Genomic DNA, 20,513 nt, shown 5'->3' with positions numbered 1-20,513 from the left:
GTTGACGTGTACCTGTGATGAAAATTAGAGGCCTCTCTCATCTTTTTAAGTGGGAGAACTTGCACAATTGGTGGCTGACTAAATACCTTTTTTCCCCACTGTATATGGAGGCTTAAATATACTGATCTAGTGAGATATACATGGCGGAGACTGAATCAAGCTAGTCGTCTTGACTTCTTTCTTATCTCATTCTCGTTGGCACTAAAAGTAAAAAAAAGTGTTGATAGGGGAAAGATAGCGGTCGGACCATCATATAATAGGCATATACATTACTCTTACTGAATTTCCACGTGGGCGAGGATATTGGAAATTTAATCAAAGCCTATTGGATGATAATTTATTTATAATTAGAACAAAGGAATGTATAACTGACTTTTTCCAACATAACATAGGTACAGCGAATCCCCTTATTGTATGAAACACAAACAAAAGCAATTTAGGTCAAAAGATTTTATACTAAGAAAGGAAATAGAAAGTCTAAAAGAACAGATAGATGGCAATAAAAACTATAACATAGAGGCTCAGAATAAATTAGAGGAAAAACAAAAAGAAATGGAGAAACTTATTCAAGAAAGATCAAGTGTAATATATTATAAAAATAAAGCAAACTGGATGGAATATGGGGAAAAATGCACAAAATTCTTTTTTAATCTTCAACATAGCAATGACCGGCACCCCAATGGTGGAACAAGCTCCCTCACGACGCCAGGACAGCGGAGTCACTCACCACCTTCCGGAGACATTTGACACCCCACCTCTTTAAGGAATACCTGGGATAGGATTAAGGAATCCTTCTACCCCCCCCCCCCCCCAATTGTAAAGTGGTTATCCCACTGGCTATAGGGTGAACGCACCAATTTGTGAGTCGCTCTGGCTAAGAGCGTCCGCTAAATGACGTTAATGTGCCCTTGAGCAAGGCACTTAACCCTAATTGCTCCTGTAAGTCGCTCTGGATAAGAGCGTCTGCTAAATGACTAAAATGTAAATGTAAATGTAAACATAGGAATGCTACCAAAAATAACTTAATGAAACTGGTTACAATTGACGGAGTCACCCATAATTCACCAAATGATATTTTGAAGGAAGAAACAAAGTACTTTAAGTATACGTTTTCTTTTCAGTCGCCTCCATCTCCTCTAACTGAAGCTAATAGTAGAGATTTTTTTTCTATTGATAATGTCAAATTAACAGCCACACGGAAATACTCATGTGAAGGTCAAATTACAGAGGAGGAACTTCTGGATGCAATTAAATACTTTAAGTCTGGGAAAACTCCAGGGTTGGATGGCATACCAGTCGAGGTATACCAAACCTTTTTGATATACTAAGAGGACCGTTATTAGCATGTTTTAACCACACCTATGTAAATGGTAGATTATCAGACACTCAAGAAGAAGGTCTGATCTCATTATTACTGAAACAGGATACAAGTGGAAAATATAAAGATCCAGTCCATTTACAAAATTGGAGGCCCCTTACACTTCAGTGTTGTGATGCAAAAATCCTAGCAAAAAATGTATAGTGCACAGAATTAAAAAGGTATTGTCGGATATTATTCATTCTAATCAGACAGGTTTCATACATGGAAGATACATTGGAGATAATATAAGGCAAGTATTGGAAACAATAGAACACTATGGAAAATATGGGAAACCAGGCCTGCTATTCATAGCAGACTTCGAAAAGGCATTTGATAAATTCGACTGGGGTTTATATATAAATGCCTGGAGCATTTCAATTTTGGAGAATCTCTTATAAAATGGGTCAAAATCATGTATAGTAACCCTAGGTGTAAAATAGTAAATAATGGCTATTTCTCAGAAAGTTTTAAACTGTCAAGAGGAGTGAAACAAGGTTGTCCACTATCGGCATATCTATTTATTGTGGCCATCGAGATGTTAGCTATTAAAATCAGATCCAATAATAATATCAGAGGATTAGAAATACAGGGCTTAAAAACAAAGGTGTCATTGTACGCTGATGATTCATGTTTTCTTTTAAATCCACAACTAGAATCCCTCCACAGCCTCATAGAGGATCTAGATACATTTTCTAACCTCTCTGGATTACAACCAAATTATGACAAATGTACTATATTACGTATTGGATCACTAAAAAATACAATTTTTACATTACGTAGTTTACCAATAAAATTGTCTGATGGTGATGTGGATATACTCGGAATACATATCCCAAAGGAAATAAATGATCTCACTTCAATAAATTTGAATAGAAAGTTAGCAAAAATAGATAAGATCTTACTTCCATGGAAAGGAAAATACCTGTCAATTTGTGGAAAAATCACCCTGATTAACTCTTTAGTATTATCCCAGTTTACCTATTTGCTTATGGTCTTGCCTACGCCTAGCGAACAGTTTTTGAAATTATATGAGAAAAAAATATTCAATTTTATTTGGAACGGCAAGCCAGACAAAATTAAAAGAGCATATTTATATAATGAATATGAATTCGGAGGACAGAAATTATTAAATATTAAAGCATTAGACCTATCACTAAAAGCTTCAGTCATACAAAAGTTATACTTAAATCCTTACTGGTTCTCAAGCAAATTAGTAAGATTGTCTCACCCAATGTTCAAGAAAGGCCTTTTTCCCTTTATTCAGATTACAACCTCTCACTTTCAGTTATTTGAAAAGGAAATAATCTCCCAAATGTCACTATTTCTAAAACAAGCCATAGAAAGTTGGTTGCAATTTCAATTTAATCCTCCAGAAACGACAGAACAAATAATGCAACAAATATTGTGGTTAAATTCAAATGTACTAATTGACAAAAAAACTTTATTTTTTGACAGAATGTTTAAAAAAGGTATAATCTTCGTAAATGATATCATCGGTAAGACTGGTGGAGTTATGACGCACATGCAGCTAACAATAACATATGGAAATGTCTGCTCTACCCAAAATTACAACCAAATAATTGCAGCCTTACCGCAAAAGTGGAAGAGGAAAGTGGAAGGGGGAGAAAGTAAGGAACTTGTGTGTCGGCCTTGCATTAAAGAACACAATTGGTTAAGGAAAACTGTGACAAATAAAAAAGTATATCAGTTTCACTTAAGGACCAAAGGATTGACAGCCATCCCATAAAGATTGCAAAATAGTTGGGAAGAGATCTTTGACGTACCGATCCCATGGCATAGTGTTTATGAACTGACACGCAAAACGACACCGGATTCAAAAATTAGAATCTTTCAATTTTGCTGTGAAGAGACAGAATCATTAGATCATTTTTTTGGTTCTGTCCATTTGTAGCTTGTTTTTGGACACAGGTCCAGGAATGGCTAAAGGATTGCAATATTTACCTGGAGCTAACCTTGCAGATAGCATTACTGGGTGATCTGAAAAGTCATAGTCAATCAATCAATAATATAATAATACTTTTAGCAAAAATGTTTATTTTTAATTCACAATCTGTAGAAGCAATGAGAATAGAAAGGTTCAGAACTTTTGTAAAACATCACAGTACGGTTGAAATATATATGGCAAATAGAAATCCTATATGGATGGTGTTAAGAGATAGATGGGAGGTATTGAATATTGAATAGAGTTGAAGGATGGGACTAATAACAAATAACAACAAATAATAACAAAGATAGCTAATAATGTAAGCATACTGTGTCCATAATAAGTATATAGGTTGTATGTTGGGAGCTTTTGGGAAAGAGCACAGTTAGAAAGATATGGCATATAGAAGCAAACCGGATGGACATCATGAAAATGATCGCAGAGGTTGAGAGTAGAAGAAGTTCAGGAGCAAAAAAAAAAGAAGAAAAAAAAAGACATATATATACAGTGGGGAGAACAAGTATTTGATACACTGCCGATTTTGCAGGTTTTCCTACTTACAAAGCATCTAGAGGTCTGTCATTTTTATCATAGGTACACTTCAACTGTGAGAGACGGAATCTAACACAAAAATCCAGAAAATCACATTGTATGATTTTTAAGTAATTCATTTGCATTTTATTGCATGACAAAAGTATTTGATACATCAGAAAAGCAGAACTTAATATTTGGTACAGAAACCTTTGTTTGCAATTACAGAGATCATACGTTTCCTGTAGGTCTTGACCAGGTTTGCACACACTGCAGTAGGGATTTTGGCCCACTCCTCCATACAGACCTTCTCCAGATCCTTCAGGTATCGGGGCTGTCGCTGGGCAATACGGACTTTCAGCTCCCTCCAAAGATGTTCTATTGGGTTCAGGTCTGGAGACTGGCTAGGCCACTCCAGGACCTTGAGATGCTTCTTACGGAGCCACTCCTTAGTTGCCCTGGCTGTGTGTTTCGGGTCGTTGTCATGCTGGAAGACCCAGCCACGACCAATCTTCAATGCTCTTACTGAGGGAAGGAGGTTGTTGGCCAAGATCTCGTGATACATGGCCCCATCCATCCTCCCCTCAATACGGTGCAGTCGTCCTGTCCCCTTTGCAGAAAAGTATCCCCAAAGAATGATGTTTCCACCTCCATGCTTCACGGTTGGGATGGTGTTGTTGGGGTTGTACTCATCCTTCTTCTTCCTCCAAACACGGCGAGTGGAGTTTAGATCAAAAAGCTCTATTTTTGTCTCTTCAGACCACATGACCTTCTCCCATTCCTCCTCTGGATCATCCAGATGGTCATTGGCAAACTTCAGACGGGCCTGGACATGCGCTGGCTTGAGCAGGGGGACCTTGCGTGCGCTGCAGGATTTTAATCCATGACGGCGTAGTGTGTTACTAATGGTTTTCTTTGAGACTGTGGTCCCAGCTCTCTTCAGGTCATTGACCAGGTCCTGCCGTGTAGTTCTGGGCTGAATCCTCACCTTCCTCATGATCATTGATGCCCCAGGAGGTGAGATCTTGCATGGAGCCCCAGACCGAGGTTGATTGACCGTCATCTTGAACTTCTTCCATTTTCTAATAATTGCTCCAACTGTTGTTCCCTTCTCACAGAGCTGCTTGCCTATTGTTCTGTAGCCCATCCCAGCCTTGTGCAGGTCTACAATGTTATCCCTGATGTCCTTACACAGCTCTCTGGTCTTGGCCATTGTGGAGAGGTTGGAGTCTGTTTGATTGAGTGTGTGGACAGGTGTCTTTTATACAGGTAACAAGTTCAAACAGGTGCAGTTAATACAGGTAATGAGTGGACAACAGGAGGGCTTCTTAAAGAAAAACTAACAGGTCTGTGAGAGCCGGAATTCTTACTGGTTGGTAGGTGATCAAATACTTATGTCATGCAATAAAATGCAAATTAATTACTTAAAAATCATACAATGTGATTTTCTGGATTTTTGTGTTAGATTCCGTCTCTCACAGTTGAAGTGTACCTATGATAAAAATTACAGACCTCTACATGCTTTGTAAGTAGGAAAACCTGCAAAATCGGCAGTGTATCAAATACTTGTTCTCCCCACTGTATATATATATATATATATATATATACAGTGAGGAGAACAAGTATTTGATACACTGCTGATTTTGCAGGTTTTCCTACTTACGAAGCATGTAGAGGTCTGTAATTTTTATCATAGGTACACTTCAACTGTGAGAGACGGAAACTAAAACAAAAATCCAGAAAATCACATTGTATGATTTTTAAGTAATTAATTTGCATTTTATTGCTTGACATAAGTATTTGATACATCAGAAAAACAGAACTTAATATTTGGTACAGAAACCTTTGTTTGCAATTACAGAGATCATACGTTTCCTGTAGGTCTTGACCAGGTTTGCACACACTGCAGCAGGGATTTTGGCCCACTCCTCCATACAGACCTTCCCCAGATCCTTCAGGTTTCGGGGCTGTTGCTGGGCAATACGGACTTTCAGCTCCCTCCAAAGATTTTCTATTGGGTTCAGGTCTGGAGACTGGCTAGGCCACTCCAGGACCTTGAGATGCTTCTTACGGAGCCACTCCTTAGTTGCCCTGGCTGTGTGTTTCGGGTTGTTGTCATGCTGGAAGACCCAGCCACGACCCATCTTCAATGCTCTTACTGAGGGAAGGAGGTTGTTGGACAAGATCTTGCGATACATGGCCCCATCCATCCTCCCCTCAATACGGTGCAGTCGTCCTGTCCCCTTTGCAGAAAAGCATCCCCAAAGAATGATGTTTCCACCTCCATGCTTCACGGTTGGGATGGTGTTCTTGGGGTTGTACTCATCCTTCTTCTTCCTCCAAACACGGCGAGTGGAGTTTAGACCAAAAAGCTCTATTTTTGTCTCATCAGACCACATGACCTTCTCCCATTCCTCCTCTGGGTCATCCAGATGGTCATTGGCAAACTTCAGACGGGCCTGGACATGCGCTGGCTTGAGCAGGGGGACCTTGCGTGCGCTGCAGGATTTTAATCCATGACGGCGTAGTGTGTTACTAATGGTTTTCTTTGAGACTGTGGTCCCAGCTCTCTTCAGGTCATTGACCAGGTCCTGCCGTGTAGTTCTGGGCTGATCCCTCACCTTCCTCATGATCATTGATGCCCCACGAGGTGAGATCTTGCATGGAGCCCCAGACCGAGGGTGATTAACCGTCATCTTGAACTTCTTCCATTTTCTAATAATTGCGCCAACAGTTGTTGCCTTCTCACAAAGCTGCTTGCCTATTGTCCTGTAGCCCATCCCAGCCTTGTGCAGGTCTACAATTTTATCCCTGATGGCCTTACACAGCTCTCTGGTCTTGGCCATTGTGGAGAGGTTGGAGTCTGTGTGATTGAGTGTGTGGACAGGTGTCTTTTATACAGGTAACGAGTTCAAACAGGTGCAGTTAATACAGGTAATGAGTGGAGAACAGGAGGGCTTCTTAAAGAAAAACTAACAGGTCTGTGAGAGCCGGAATTCTTACTGGTTGGTAGGTGATCAAATACTTATGTCATGCAATAAAATGCAAATTAATTACTTAAAAATCATACAATGTGATTTTCTGGATTTTTGTTTTAGATTCCGTCTCTCACAGTTGAAGTGTACCTATGATAAAAATTACAGACCTCTACATGCTTTGTAAGTAGGAAAACCTGCAAAATCGGCAGTGTATCAAATACTTGTTCTCCCCACTGTATATATAATAGAATTATTGTAAAATTAACTCTGTCCATAAGGTGTAGATAGTAAGTATAGACCGGAAGTAGAGGCCTGGGCATTGTTGTTCTCTAATTTACTCCAAGTAGGGAAAGGATGGTGGGGTTGAAAAGTAATAAAGGGGAGTATATATATATATAAAAAAAACATGGGGGATTGGAAGTGATGCAGACAATTACATTGATAGAAGATACAATATATCTGCAATATTAAGCTGATCCATTCCCCCCCCCCAAAAAACTAAATAATAATAATTTTAAAAAAAACTAAAAAATAATTAAATAAAAAAAATAAAAAAAAAATAAAAAAATTGTCAACTGTAGCTATTATTTCCCTTAATAGTTTATTTTCCTAAGCATGACCTTCATCCACATACCAATTTCTTCCCAAACTTTGCTTTTTTGTGTCAGCAATTAGGCATTGTTCTTAGGCGGGGCTAGTTACCCCCAGGTACCCTATAATACCCATATTATCTGTCATTATTTACATGATGGAATATCTATTGTTTCTCCCTCCCTGAATCCACCATAGAGGTTAAAACCAGTCACTCCATCACATCTGGCCCAGTCCAGGGTATTTCAGGCAGTGAAACTGTTCAACTGCTAGACTGGTAGCTATGGGAGTGAAACTGAGATTTACATAGACTGGGCTGGGTGGTTCTGCTTGTCCCAGAATAGAGCAGTACTGTCACCAGATGTTCACTCTGTTCCCAGGGGGTTGGAGGTAGAGAAGACGATATGACTATCTTGAAGCTTTGATACTTGTAATATTATGTGGATCTTGTCAAACAAATGTAGCTTAATACAGGTGTGATCACATTGGTGAAATACATCGATCAAATGTTCAGTGACGTTAGCTTACTGTCTTTATCAGTCTATAAGTCAAGCAGATAAAACACTGTCCAAGAAAGATGAATAAGGAGTTCCATCTACTGAATGTCTCCAGACGTCTCCTGTTAATCTGTTAACATTGTAGTATCTAGACCTCTCCTGTTAATCTGTTAACATTGTAGTATCTAGACCTCTCCTGTTAATCTGTTAACATTGTAGTATCTAGAACTCTCCTGTTAATCTGTTAACATTGTAGCATCCAGACCTCTCCTGTTAATCTGTTAACATTGTAGAATCTAGACCTCTCCTGTTAATCTGTTAACATTGTAGTATCTAGACCTCTCATGTTAATCTGTTAATATTATAGCATCCAGACCTCTTCTGTTAATCTGTTAACATTGTAGTATCTAGACCTCTCCTGTTAATCTGTTAACATTGTAGTATATTTACCTCTCCTGTTAATCTGTTAACATTGTAGTATATTTACCTCTCCTTTTAATCTGTTAATATTGTAGAATATTGTGTTAGTATGTACTACTGGTTGATGACGATGTGGTTTCAAGTGAGAACATAAATAACTAAGCAATGACATTTAGGTCGGATAGTTTTCAAACTGTCAACAAGGCTTTATGAATATATTTCTATATCATTCAACAACATTTAAGACTAAAGTCAAATTATTGAAAGCTGCAAGAAAAATATGTGTTCCAAAAGGAAATCTTTATTTCAATCTATTCATCAAAGCATCAAAGCAAACATTCCTACAGTATCTAATAGTAATAAAGCAGAACACATCAAATCTAGCACTGATACAACCTCAGTCTACAGAGAGGATTGGAACATGAACTCAAGCAAAACCCTCTGTTAGGCTACATGTCAGTGATTAATAATACAGAGAACATCTGATCTCAGAACAGTCAAAGCAGAGGAACCAGCTCCAGCTGTACAGGCTGTCCTTCTCCAGGACCCCGGGACTGGCCTCCTGATTCTTGCTGGTCCCGTCCACTTTCCAGCTCATGGTCCAGTCTGAGGGGAAGCCCTTGTTGGCCAGACACGTCAGTGTGGCTGTTGTTGTACTGGATAGCTCCTCACTAGAAGGGGGCAGGACGGTGAGGGTGGGGGCACTGTTACCTGGAACAAACAAAATTCATCAACTAAGTAACTACATCAAATACAGCTACAGTAAGAAATGATCTTAAGCAAAGTACACAAGTGAATTGGAAATGCCCTCTAAATATGAATGTATAAGTTACATTGTTTAAAAGATGTAGAGAAAACACTAAAGCAACATGATACAAAGCACATTTATGAACCTAACAAGTATAAAGTGGTTAAATAACTAGAGTTACTAGTCATATGGTGTCAGTTACACGTCATACAGATATTGTTCAGGAATGGATCTGATCAGAATAGCCTACTCATATTCATAGTATTTTCATCACATACCACCCATGTTCCATCATGAAGTAGGTTACAAACATAACTGAGACCCTTTGTCTTCACACTAACAGCAAAGTCTACCATGAACACAATTCAACAGTGATGAATACTATATACTATACTTTTAAATAGTTATTATACCAGAATTAGGAAATATACAAATCAGACATACAAATAAACCTACAATTTATTATTTTGATTCCATAAATATCTATTTGAAAGAAGGCTCATTAAAAAGCTCAATTTAACCAAAAATATTTGACATTTAAAGATCAACAATCGCACACAAACAGTAATACACAATGCAACAACTATATTCAATATTATTAAATAGTTATCATACTATAATTATACTCTGCAATCCATCAAACCAGACATATAAATAAACACCTACATTTTAACATTTTGGTTAAATAAAATGTTATTTGAAAGAAGGCTTCGTCAAAAGTAATAGAAAAATATATATTTATTAGAAAGTAAAATATGTTAAATCGCAATATTTTCATAGAAAGAGTTTAAGAAAGTAAAAAATAAATATATTTTTTAGTCTGTAGGTACAGTCCAGCATTAGACCCAGTGTTGCTAGTATTCTTCCATATTGTCCATATGAAAGACAACAGCAGCAGCAGTAGTGATAGTGATCCATGTTGTATATTCCTTTATTAAAGATGTTGATCTCAGATTTAACAGTGGTGGTAAAGTCACAGAGGACAGACAACACTACCAGAGGAATCCTACCAGCTTTAGTTTAGAGAAGTGTTCACTAACTGATTAGAGGAACTTACATGAGAGAACAAGCATGAGTGAACAGACAGTTCATTATATCTGATCATCATCAGAATAAAAATACAATGGTGGTGTGACATAAAAGTTACCATGCATCAGTTATCTGAGTAAACAGTTGCTGTTTGATGTTATTAAAGGGGCAGCAGGTAGCTAGCGGTTAGGACGTTGGCCTAGTTATCGAAAGATCGCTAGTTCAAATCCCCAGGCCGACACGGTGAAACATCTGTCGATGTTCCCTTTAGCAAGGCACTTAACCCTAATTGCTCCAGGGTCGCAGTTGATAATGGCAAATCTTGGCCGTGACCCCACTTTCCGAGGTTGTCTCAGGGGGAGTTTGGATATAAAAAAATTATAATAATCTATTAAAAATAGAAATAGTACAAATATAAGCACCCACCTAATTACTATTATTATAAAAACAAGTTCATGCAGGACAAAATATATTCTAATGATGGGAGCCTACTCGGAAACTGAAATAGATTTGAAGCATTCATTTGCATAATGCATCTGCCCCACTGCTCTGTGAGTGTTTATATCCCTGTGAGTTGAACACTTCATGACTGAGAGCTGTCCTTCATGACAACAGAACCCACAACAACCATGACCTTTATCACCATATTCATCTGGACACTTGCTTTCTGCTTCAAGGGTAAAGAAAATTAAGTTCCATGTTTGTATCCTGAAAAGTAAACAATTTGAGTGAACTGAAGGTTGTTAAGAATGTGTTATTCATTCCTGGTGATGTACAATTATTCTTTTTTTCTCTGTTTCAGAATCCAGAGGACAGATCACTGTGACTCAGACTCCTGCAGTGAAAGCTGTTCTCCCAGGACAGACAGTCTCTCTGAACTGTAAAATCAGCAGTAATGTGTATCCTGACTGTGGGGGTTCAGGTAAACCATGTTTAGCCTGGTATCAACAAAAACCTGGAGAAACTCCTAAAGCACTAGTCTACTATGGAAGCACCCTCTTCTCTGGGACTCCATCTAGATTCAGTGGCAGTGGATCTGGGAGTGACTTCACTCTGACCATCAGTGGAGTCCAGGCTGAAGATACAGGAGATTACTATTGTCAGAGTTTCCACTATCCCAATAGTAAACATGTGTTCACACAGTGATACAGAGCCGTACAAAAACCTCCCTCAGTCAGACTGCACAGTGACTGTACTGCTACAGCTGGGACCTACTGCAGGTGCTGAGGGGGAAGAGACAGTGACATGGAACACTGATCAGTAAGGTCAACTTACAACTTATAAAAGTTAAATTAAGTTTTAAAACACACAATACCTGTCCCTATGCAGAGTCAGATATACAGAAGTAAAAAATTAATAAAGGTGGTGTTACATCAGCTTCAGCCTCCCTAAATCAAATCCCCATATGTACCTCACAACCAAATATTGATGTGATCATCTAGCATTATATTAACTGTTTTGGTGATCAGGTTACTGACTGTTACATCTGTGAATAAGACATGATGCTGGGCTCGAACATTAGACACATTTATGTAGAGACATACACTATACAGTATTAGCAAAAAGTATAATATAAATTTTATATGTCATTAATTACATGATGGCATATCTATTGTGTGTCCCTCTCAGAATCCACTATATAGGTTCAAACCAGTCACTCCCTCACATCTGGCCCAGTCCAGGGTATTTCAGGCAGTGGAACTGTTCAACTGCTAGACTGGTAGCTGTGGGAGTGAAACTGAGATTTACATAGACAGGGCTGGGTGGTTCTGCTTGTCCCAGATTAGAGTAGCACTCTCAAAACAATCTTTATTTCAACTCAGAGGTAAGAAGGCATGCACAACTTAATCTCAAAATAGTTCATTTAGCACACAACACTACTGATATTATTCACTATTATACTAACGTTCAGATGTAAATCACTAATGTTTCCTTCACTAGCACCATGTGTGGACTCTCTAGACCCCTACAATGGCTTCTAGACACTACAGTGACTTTTCCGGAAGGTGGCCAAATCACTGGTATCGTCATGGACGATCCTGCAGAAATATAAAACACTGAGCTAAATATATCAGTGATGCTGACAATATGTCAACTCATCCCCTCTCATGTCAAAGCATTCCTTAAGTGATAACACCCATAGGTCCAGACTACATACATATTCCTCCCCTGTTGCTATGGCAAACAAACTTTTTTGTAACATATCACACAATAAGTTGAATGGACTCCATCTATGTGCAATAGTAATGTCTCACATCATTTCAGAATAAATAACCCAGCTTCTGTAAGGTCCCTCAGTCAGGTAGTGAATTTAAAGCAAATATTAAACAATATTTATTGAGATTATGTAACATTATTATAACCCCCTAAAATGTCCTGTGGTTCTGTCAAGGCAAAACGTCTCTCTTGCCACACCTTTTCAGCACCTTCCCATTCTTTAATTGAACCCAGCTGAGGCTTGTTAACCAATTCAGACCATGATTGGCTGGACAATGCTGCTGCTCACACAAACCTCTTCTATGAACGAAGGTTGTGAGAGGTGAAGGAAGCATGGAGAGGTCAGAGATAGTCAGACTTGTAAAATGGGCTAAGGAACAGAAGTTGGGTTTTGGAGAAGTGCCATCAGTGCGTGCTCTGCAAGCAATGTAGCTGATGAAGGTGCGACAAGAGCGTGGTGAACGGACAGATGTGATTGTGGACAGCAAGGAAGAAGGAGAAGAGCCGAGTGTAGTGGGAAGATGTGTGTTGAGGAAGAATGGAGTCAGACATGATAAAGAAGAATCTGGACCAATAGTAGTGACATTTTGGAGAAGGTGGACCCTTGTCTTTTGGCAGATCCATTTGTGGTTTCAGGGTGGGTGAGAAAGGAGTTGGAGGTAGTTAAATCAGTGAAGTTAACCAGGATGAGAGGGAGAGGGCGCTCCGTGTCACGTAACTTGGGTCAAGATCTGTTTCTTGCTTTGCTCTTAGGAACAGGGCACCATTGAAAGGGGTGATTTCTGGGGTAGCATTAAGTGTGGATGTAGCGATTGAAGTTGAAAATGTCTGGTGTTTGTGACGCCCGCCGTTTGGTGTGACACAGGTCCGGTGGGGAGAGTGGTGAAACAGAGGAGTCATTGTCAGTCCTTTTGAGTTTTGAGCCAGACAAAGTCATGTTAGGATATATTAGTTATCCTGTTAGAGCATTTGTGCAGAATCCACTGCGCTGTTTCAGGTGCAATGTTTATGGTCATGTTGCAGCAGTGTGTAGGAGGGAGATTCTAAGATGTGGGAAGTGTGCGGGATGTCATGGGACAGAGGATTGTGTAGTTTCGGTGGATAAAGTTGTGTGTGTGTGTCAACTGTAGGGGTGCTCATGTTGCTGGAGATCGGAAGTGTCCGGTGCGAGAGAGGCAGGTTGAAGTGGCCAGAGTCTAAGTAGTGCCAGCTGAGTCTAAGTAGGGTGTCCTAAGCTGAGGCAGTGAAGGAAGTGGAGGAGGATGGGTCAAGGGAGAGGGATCCTGATAGGATCCCAGTGAGTAGTAGATTTGTGCCAGCACAGAGGGATAGGGCAAGAAGTGAGTTATGCTTCAGTAATGTTGTCTTCTTAGTATTCAGAGCAATGGTTATCAACTGTACCGCAGAAATGGAACATAAATCACAGAGAATGGATGTTGTGGTGGCAGCTGCAGAGAAGTATTTGGGTATACGAGATTTGACAACAACCATTACTTTTATCACCATCTTCATCTGGACACCTGCTTTCTGCTTTCAAGGTTACAATATATTTTACACAAAGGAATAATGTTAACATTTCATATAACTTTTTTTTCTATGTTTCAGAATCCAGAGGACAATACACTGTGACTCAGACTTCTGAAATGAAAGCTTTCCACCATGGAGAAAGAGTCAGTTTAGGATGAAGATTTCACAAGCCTCCTGCTTGTAGTCGCCCTCCTGCTTGTAGCCTGGTATAAACAGAAACCTGGAGGAGCTCCTAAACTCCTCATTTGCTATACCAAAACGCTTCAGTCTGGGACTCCATCTAGATTGAGTGGTAGTGGATCTGGGACTAATTCCACTCTGACCATCAGTGGAGTCCAGGCTGAAGATGCAGGAGATTACTACTGTCAGAGTTACCACTATCCCAACAGTAAACAAAAACCTCCCTCAGTCAGACTGCACAGTGACTGTACTGCTACAGCTGGGACCTACTGCAGGTGCTGAGGGGGAAGAGACATTGACATGGAACACTGGACCTGTGGGTGTTGTCAGTTCAGGAATGATTTAACTAGAGCGTGGAAAAGTTGACATTATAGTCAGCATCACTGATATATTTAGATCCGTATATTTTAGTTCAGTCAGACCACATAAATATGCCTTCCCTGTTGCTATGGCAAACTAACCTTTTATTAACATGTCAGACAATAAGTTGAATGGACTCCATCTATGTGAAATATTGTCTCACATGATTTCAGAATAAATATCCCAGTCTCTACAAGGTCCCCCAGTCAGGTAGTGAGTTTCAAGCAAAAATTCAACCATATTTACTAAGATCATTTAACATGATTATAACCCACTAAAACAACCTGAGGTTCTGTCATACAAGAGACAGTGACAAGGAACACTGGTTAGTGAAGTCAACTTTGAATATGTTTAGAAAGCATCATTCAGATCACATGTTCCCAATCATCATTGTAGTGCACCTCCAAAAGTTATTTGAAGTTCTGAAATACCCACAATACCAGTCCAATATGCAAAATAAGATGTAGAGAAGTAAAGAAGAAGAAGGTGATGTTATATCAGCATCAAACCCCCTAGATACAATTCCCATAATGCACCTCACAACCAAATATTGATGTGATCATCTTGCATTATATTAACTATTTTGGTGAGCAGGTTATTGACTGTTACATCTGTGAATGAGACATGATGCTGGACCTGTGAATGTGACATGATGATGGGCTCAAACAGACCTATTATATGTCATGAATTACATGATGGCAGATCTGTTATGTCTCCCTCCCTGAATCAACCATATAGGTTAAAACCAGTTCACTCCCTAACATCTGGCCCAGTCCAGGGTGTTTCAGGCAGTGAAACTGTTGAACTGCTAGACTGGTAGCTGTGGGAGTGAAACTGAGATTTACATAGACAGGGCTTGGTGGTTCTGCTTGTCCCAGAATAGAACTGTACTGTCACCGGACGTTCACTCTGTCCCCAGAGGGTTGGAGGTAGAGAAGACTATATGACTATCTTGAAGATGTGATACTTCTACTATTATGTGGACAACTTTTTAAATAAATGTAGCTTAATGCAGGTGTGAGCACATTGGTGATCATCGAAGATATCGATGAAATGTTCAATAGCATTAGATTACTGTCTTTATAAGTCTATAAGCCAAGCAGGTCAAAATCTTCCAAGAAATATGAATAAAGAGTACCTACTACATGTGGCTAAACCTCTCCTGTTAATCTGTGTAAATTGTAGTATCTTGTGTTAGTATGAACTACTGGTTGATGACGTTGTGGTTAGAACATAAATAACTAAGCAATGAGGTTTAGGTCCGATAGTTTTCATAGAGACTGTGAATCCGGCTTTATGAATGTATTTCAATATCATTCAACATTTAAGACTAAAGTCTAATAATTGAAAGATAAATCTTTATTTTCATCTATTCATCAAAGCATTAAAGCAAACATTCCTACAGTATCTAATAGTAATGAAGCAGAACACATCAAATCTAACACTGATACAACCTGTCTACAGAGAGGATTGACACATGAACTCAAGCAAAGCCCTCTGTTAGTCTACATGTCAGTGATCAATAAGACAGAGAACATCTGATCTCAGAACAGAGTCAAAGCAGAAGAACCAGCAGCCTCTCTCCACAAGGCTGTGTGACTGAGGGGTCCTACCCAGAACAGTCAGCCCTCCTCAGGGTCTTGGTGACTGGAGTCTGGGATTTCTGCTGGGCTTCACAGGTCACCTCTCCTGCCTTGGTCCACTCCTGGGCAGTGAGAGTCAGGGTGCTGCTCCAGCTGTACAGGCCGTCTTTCTCCAGGACCCCGGGACTGGCCTCCTGCTTCTTGCTGGTCCCGTCCACTTTCCAGTGCATGGTCCAGTCTGAGGGGAAGCCCTTGTTGGCCAGACACGTCAGTGTGGCTGTTGTTGTACTGGACAGCTCCTCACTAGAGGGGGGCAGTACAGTGAGGGTAGGGACACTGTTACCTGGAACAAACAGAACACATCAACTAAGTAACTACATCAAGTACAGCTACAGTAAGAGATGATCTTCAGCAAAGGACACATCAAATTAATGTGACCTCTAAATATGAAAATAAAGGTTACATTGTTTAAAAGATGTGGAGAAAACACTAAAGTAATACGATACAAAGCAGATTTGTGAACCTAACAAGTATAAAGTGGTTAAATAACTAGAGTTACTATACATACTGTGTCAGTTACACATGTCATACATATATTGTTTAGGAATGGATCTGATCAGAATAGCCTACTCATATTCATACTATTTGCAGAATTTGAGCATAAATTAATTTTAAATACTTATCAAACATGTTAGATCATGAAGTCGGTTTCAAACTGAGACCTTTTGTCTTCAGAGTAACAGTGAAGGCTACCATGAACACAATGCAACAATGATGCTTACTATATCCAATACTATTCAAATGTAATTTTAAAAACATCTAAAATATTGAAATATTTTAATAGAGACAGAGTTTAGGAATGTAAATACCACGTTCTATCAGAAAGAAATATAAAGAGAGCTTGTTACTTACTTCCAACATCAAGTCTGGTGCCGCTACCAAAAGTGTACCACAGTGATACAATCCCTATTACTGCTCGTACAAAAACCTCCTGCAAATTTGACAAGCTGAATTTCTTTAGACTTTGTTTTAAATCATTTAATTTACTATGGTATGAATACTTGCCAAAGATCATTTTATCTTGTTCATTTGAAATAAAGTATTTTCTGTTTTGTTTTACCAAAAATTTTGCAAAACCTACTCTTTATTGTACATTTCTTAAAAGGTGCAGTATGTTTATTCATACAACTCAGCTAAAACGTAGACTAATCACTCTCATCGTTTAAAGGCAGGTCAAAGTTGATTCGATGTAATAACATTCATATTCTAACTGGCCATTGTATATTTCCCCCCAAAATCATGTAAAAAAAAAAAGGTATTTAAAGAAATCCTCAATATCGAGGCTAAATTGATAGAGAAATTGAAAGACTACATCAAAAGGTAAAGAAAATGGTTAATTTTGTGTTTACTTACTTCCAACATCAAGTCTGGTGCCACTACCAAAAGTCAACCACAGTGATACAATCCCTATTACTGCTGGTACAAAAACCTCTCTGTGTTGTGATGCTGCAGCTGTTACAGTGAAGATCACTCATACTGAATCATAATCAACACAAATACACTTTAACATCTTCCAGGTAGAACAAACACTTTAAATAAGCTGTTTCTAGATAATACAAATATGAATTGTATCTTAAATCCAGATATGAGTCTTATTTCCTTCTTCTGTGTATCAGGTGTTCTCCTAGTCTGTAGGTACAGTCCAGCATTAGATCCAGTGTTGCTAGTATTCCTCCATATTGTCCATATGAAAGACAACAGCAGCAGCAGTAGTGATAGTGATCCATGTTGTATATTCCTTTATTAAAGATGTTGATCTCAGATTTAACAGAGGACAGACAACACTACCAGAGGAATCCTACCAGCTTTAGTTTAGAGAAGTGTTCACTAACTGATTAGAGGAACTTACATGAGAGACCAAGCATGAGTGAACAGACAGTTCATTATATCTGATCATCATCAGAATAAAAATATAATGGTGGTGTGACATAAAGGTTACCATGCATCAGTTATCAGAGTAAACAGTTACGGTTTGATTTTATATGCAAGATAAAACACATTCTAATGATGGGAGCCTATTTGGAAACTGAAATAGATTTGAAACATTCATTTGCATAATGTATCTGCCCCACTGCTCTGGGAGTGTTTATATCCCTGTGAGTTGAACACTTCATGACTGAGAGCTGTCCTTCATGACAACAGAACCCACAACAACCATGACTTTTATCACCATCTTCATCTGGACACTTGCCCTCTGTCTCCAAGGTAATATATTTTACTGAAAATTAACCAAACCATTGCAATAGTAGGCTATATAACCTTATTACAGTTTAAGTTAATATGCTATATGGACATATGAATGAACAATTTAATGCTAATTCTACATGCCATCTCTGTTTCAGAGTCCAGAGGCCAGGTCACTGTGACTCAGACTCCTGCAGTGGAAACTGTTTCAGTGGGTCACACAGTCAGTCTTAGCTGTAAGACCAGCAGTGCTGTATACAGTAACATCTATGGACACTATCTAGCCTGGTATCAACAGAAACCTGGAGGAGCTCCTAAACTCCTAATATACTGGGCTAAAACTCTTCAGTCTGGGACTCCATCTAGATTCAGTGGTAGTGGAACTTGGAGTGACTTCACTCTGACCATCAGTGGAGTCCAGGCTGAAGATGCAGGAGATTACTACTGTCAGAGTTTCCACTATCCCAATAGTAAAGATGTGTTCACACAGTGATACAGAGCCGTACAAAAACCTCCCTCAGTCAGACTGCACAGTGAATGTACTGCTACAGCTGGGACCTACTGCAGGTACTGAGGGGAGGAGATGATCCAGTACAATGACACAGTGTGTATTAGAGCTGAACAACAATAGCTACTCCAATCTTTTAGATCATATTCAGTCACTATCCCATGGGTTCTTGACTGCATTTTTACTCATTATTATTGACTATTTCATGGAGAACCATGAACCCATTTATCTTCAAAAGGCTTCAAATCTGGAATCATCCAATACAGACTTCCTGATGCCCCTTGGCATTTTTTAAAATAACTTCAGACCCATTGGACATTGTATTCTTAAGAAGTAGAGGAGATACTGGGTTTCATGTATTGTAATGATGGTCTACAGAGTCCCAGTGTGTCTGGTCAGAGAAACAGGACAGGAAGGAGCTGAACTCAGTCAGGAACAGAGTAGCAGTCCTGCATAGTGGAACCCCTCTTCTCTCAGTGTCAGTCCAGTAGTCCAATAGTCCAGTAGTCCAATATTCAGTCCACAGCACACAGTACTCTCCCTGCGGTGGGCGACCAATTACCAATGATCACTTGGGGGGGGGGGGGGGGGGGGGGGTGGAAACTGACTGGTATTCCTCTTTTCCATAGATATGAATATCTTACTATATCATATTAAATAATTAGATGGGTGCTTGCATTTGTCTTATTTCACACATGTAGAAGTGTGTATGATACACAGGTGAATTGGACATTTGTTTTTTTGCATCTGGTACTCACAGCCATGGATCTGCCAATTAGAGAGGGCAACCCTGGAGCAATTAGGGTTAAATGCCTTGCTCAAGAGCACATTGAAAATATTATTTCACCTAGTCTGCTCGGAGATTCAAACCAGCAACCTTTTGGTTACCAGCCCAACGCTCTTAACCGCTAGGCTACCTGCCGCCCTCATTACCATGAACACTAATCAACAGACAAAGTTATATATGTTCTTTAGTTACATTAATATGTGTTTTTTCTTTATATTTTCTCCAGTATTCATTATGGTATTGTCTTGCTAAACGACATTGATAGTGATCATATGTGATAGCCTTTAAAACAATAATACTCATTCTATTCATACCCTTTTTATTCACTTAATTATTTACATATTATCATGGATTATGACTATTAGGTTACAATTGTGGGAGTAAGATCATCAGATTGTAATGGACTCTCAGGTCTAATCTGATGGATACTTAGTGGTCTAAGTTTACTGAATAATGGTGGATGGGGAGAAGACCAAAATACTATTTGCATAGTGATGAAGCTCTGCATAGACAGCACATGCTTCAGTGGTCTGAGAGTGTTTATATCCCTGTGAGTTTAACACTTCATGACTGAGAGCTGTCCTTCATGACAACAGAATCCACAACAACCATGACTTTTACCACCATCTTCATCTGGACACTTGCTTTCTGCTTCAAGGGTAAAGAAAATTAAGTTCCATGTTTGTATCCTGAAAAGTAAACAATTTGAGTGAACTGAAGGTTGTTAAGAATGTGTTATTCATTCCTGGTGATGTACAATGATTCTTTTTATTCTATTTTTCAGAATCTAGAGGACAGTACACTGTGACTCAGACTCCTGCAGTTAAAGCTGTTCTCCCAGGACAGACAGTCTCTCTGAACTGTAAAACCAGCAGTAATGTGTATTCTAATAACTATCTAGCCTGGTATCAACAGAAACCTGGAGGAGCTCCTAAACTCCTTATTTACTATGCTACAACACTTCAGTCTGGGACTCCATCTAGATTCAGTGGCAGTGGATCTGGGAGT

The 20,513-nt window shown here is 39.2% G+C and overlaps 1 gene segment (V, D, J or C); it reads right to left on the bottom strand.

The window, feature by feature from the left end:
* Positions 1–15,842: 15,842 nt before the first annotated feature.
* Positions 15,843–17,041, bottom strand: LOC311140079 (Ig kappa-b4 chain C region-like). The segment is given in 2 exons: positions 16,879–17,041; positions 15,843–16,309 (listed from the first exon to the last, which is right to left on the bottom strand).
* Positions 17,042–20,513: the final 3,472 nt, after the last annotated feature.

Source organism: Coregonus lavaretus (assembly GCF_964263955.1).
Source record: "Coregonus lavaretus genome assembly, chromosome: 13".
Classification (NCBI taxonomy): domain Eukaryota; kingdom Metazoa; phylum Chordata; class Actinopteri; order Salmoniformes; family Salmonidae; genus Coregonus; species Coregonus lavaretus.
Note: the sequence above shows the minus strand (reverse complement) of the source record. Positions and strands in the feature narration are given on the sequence as shown.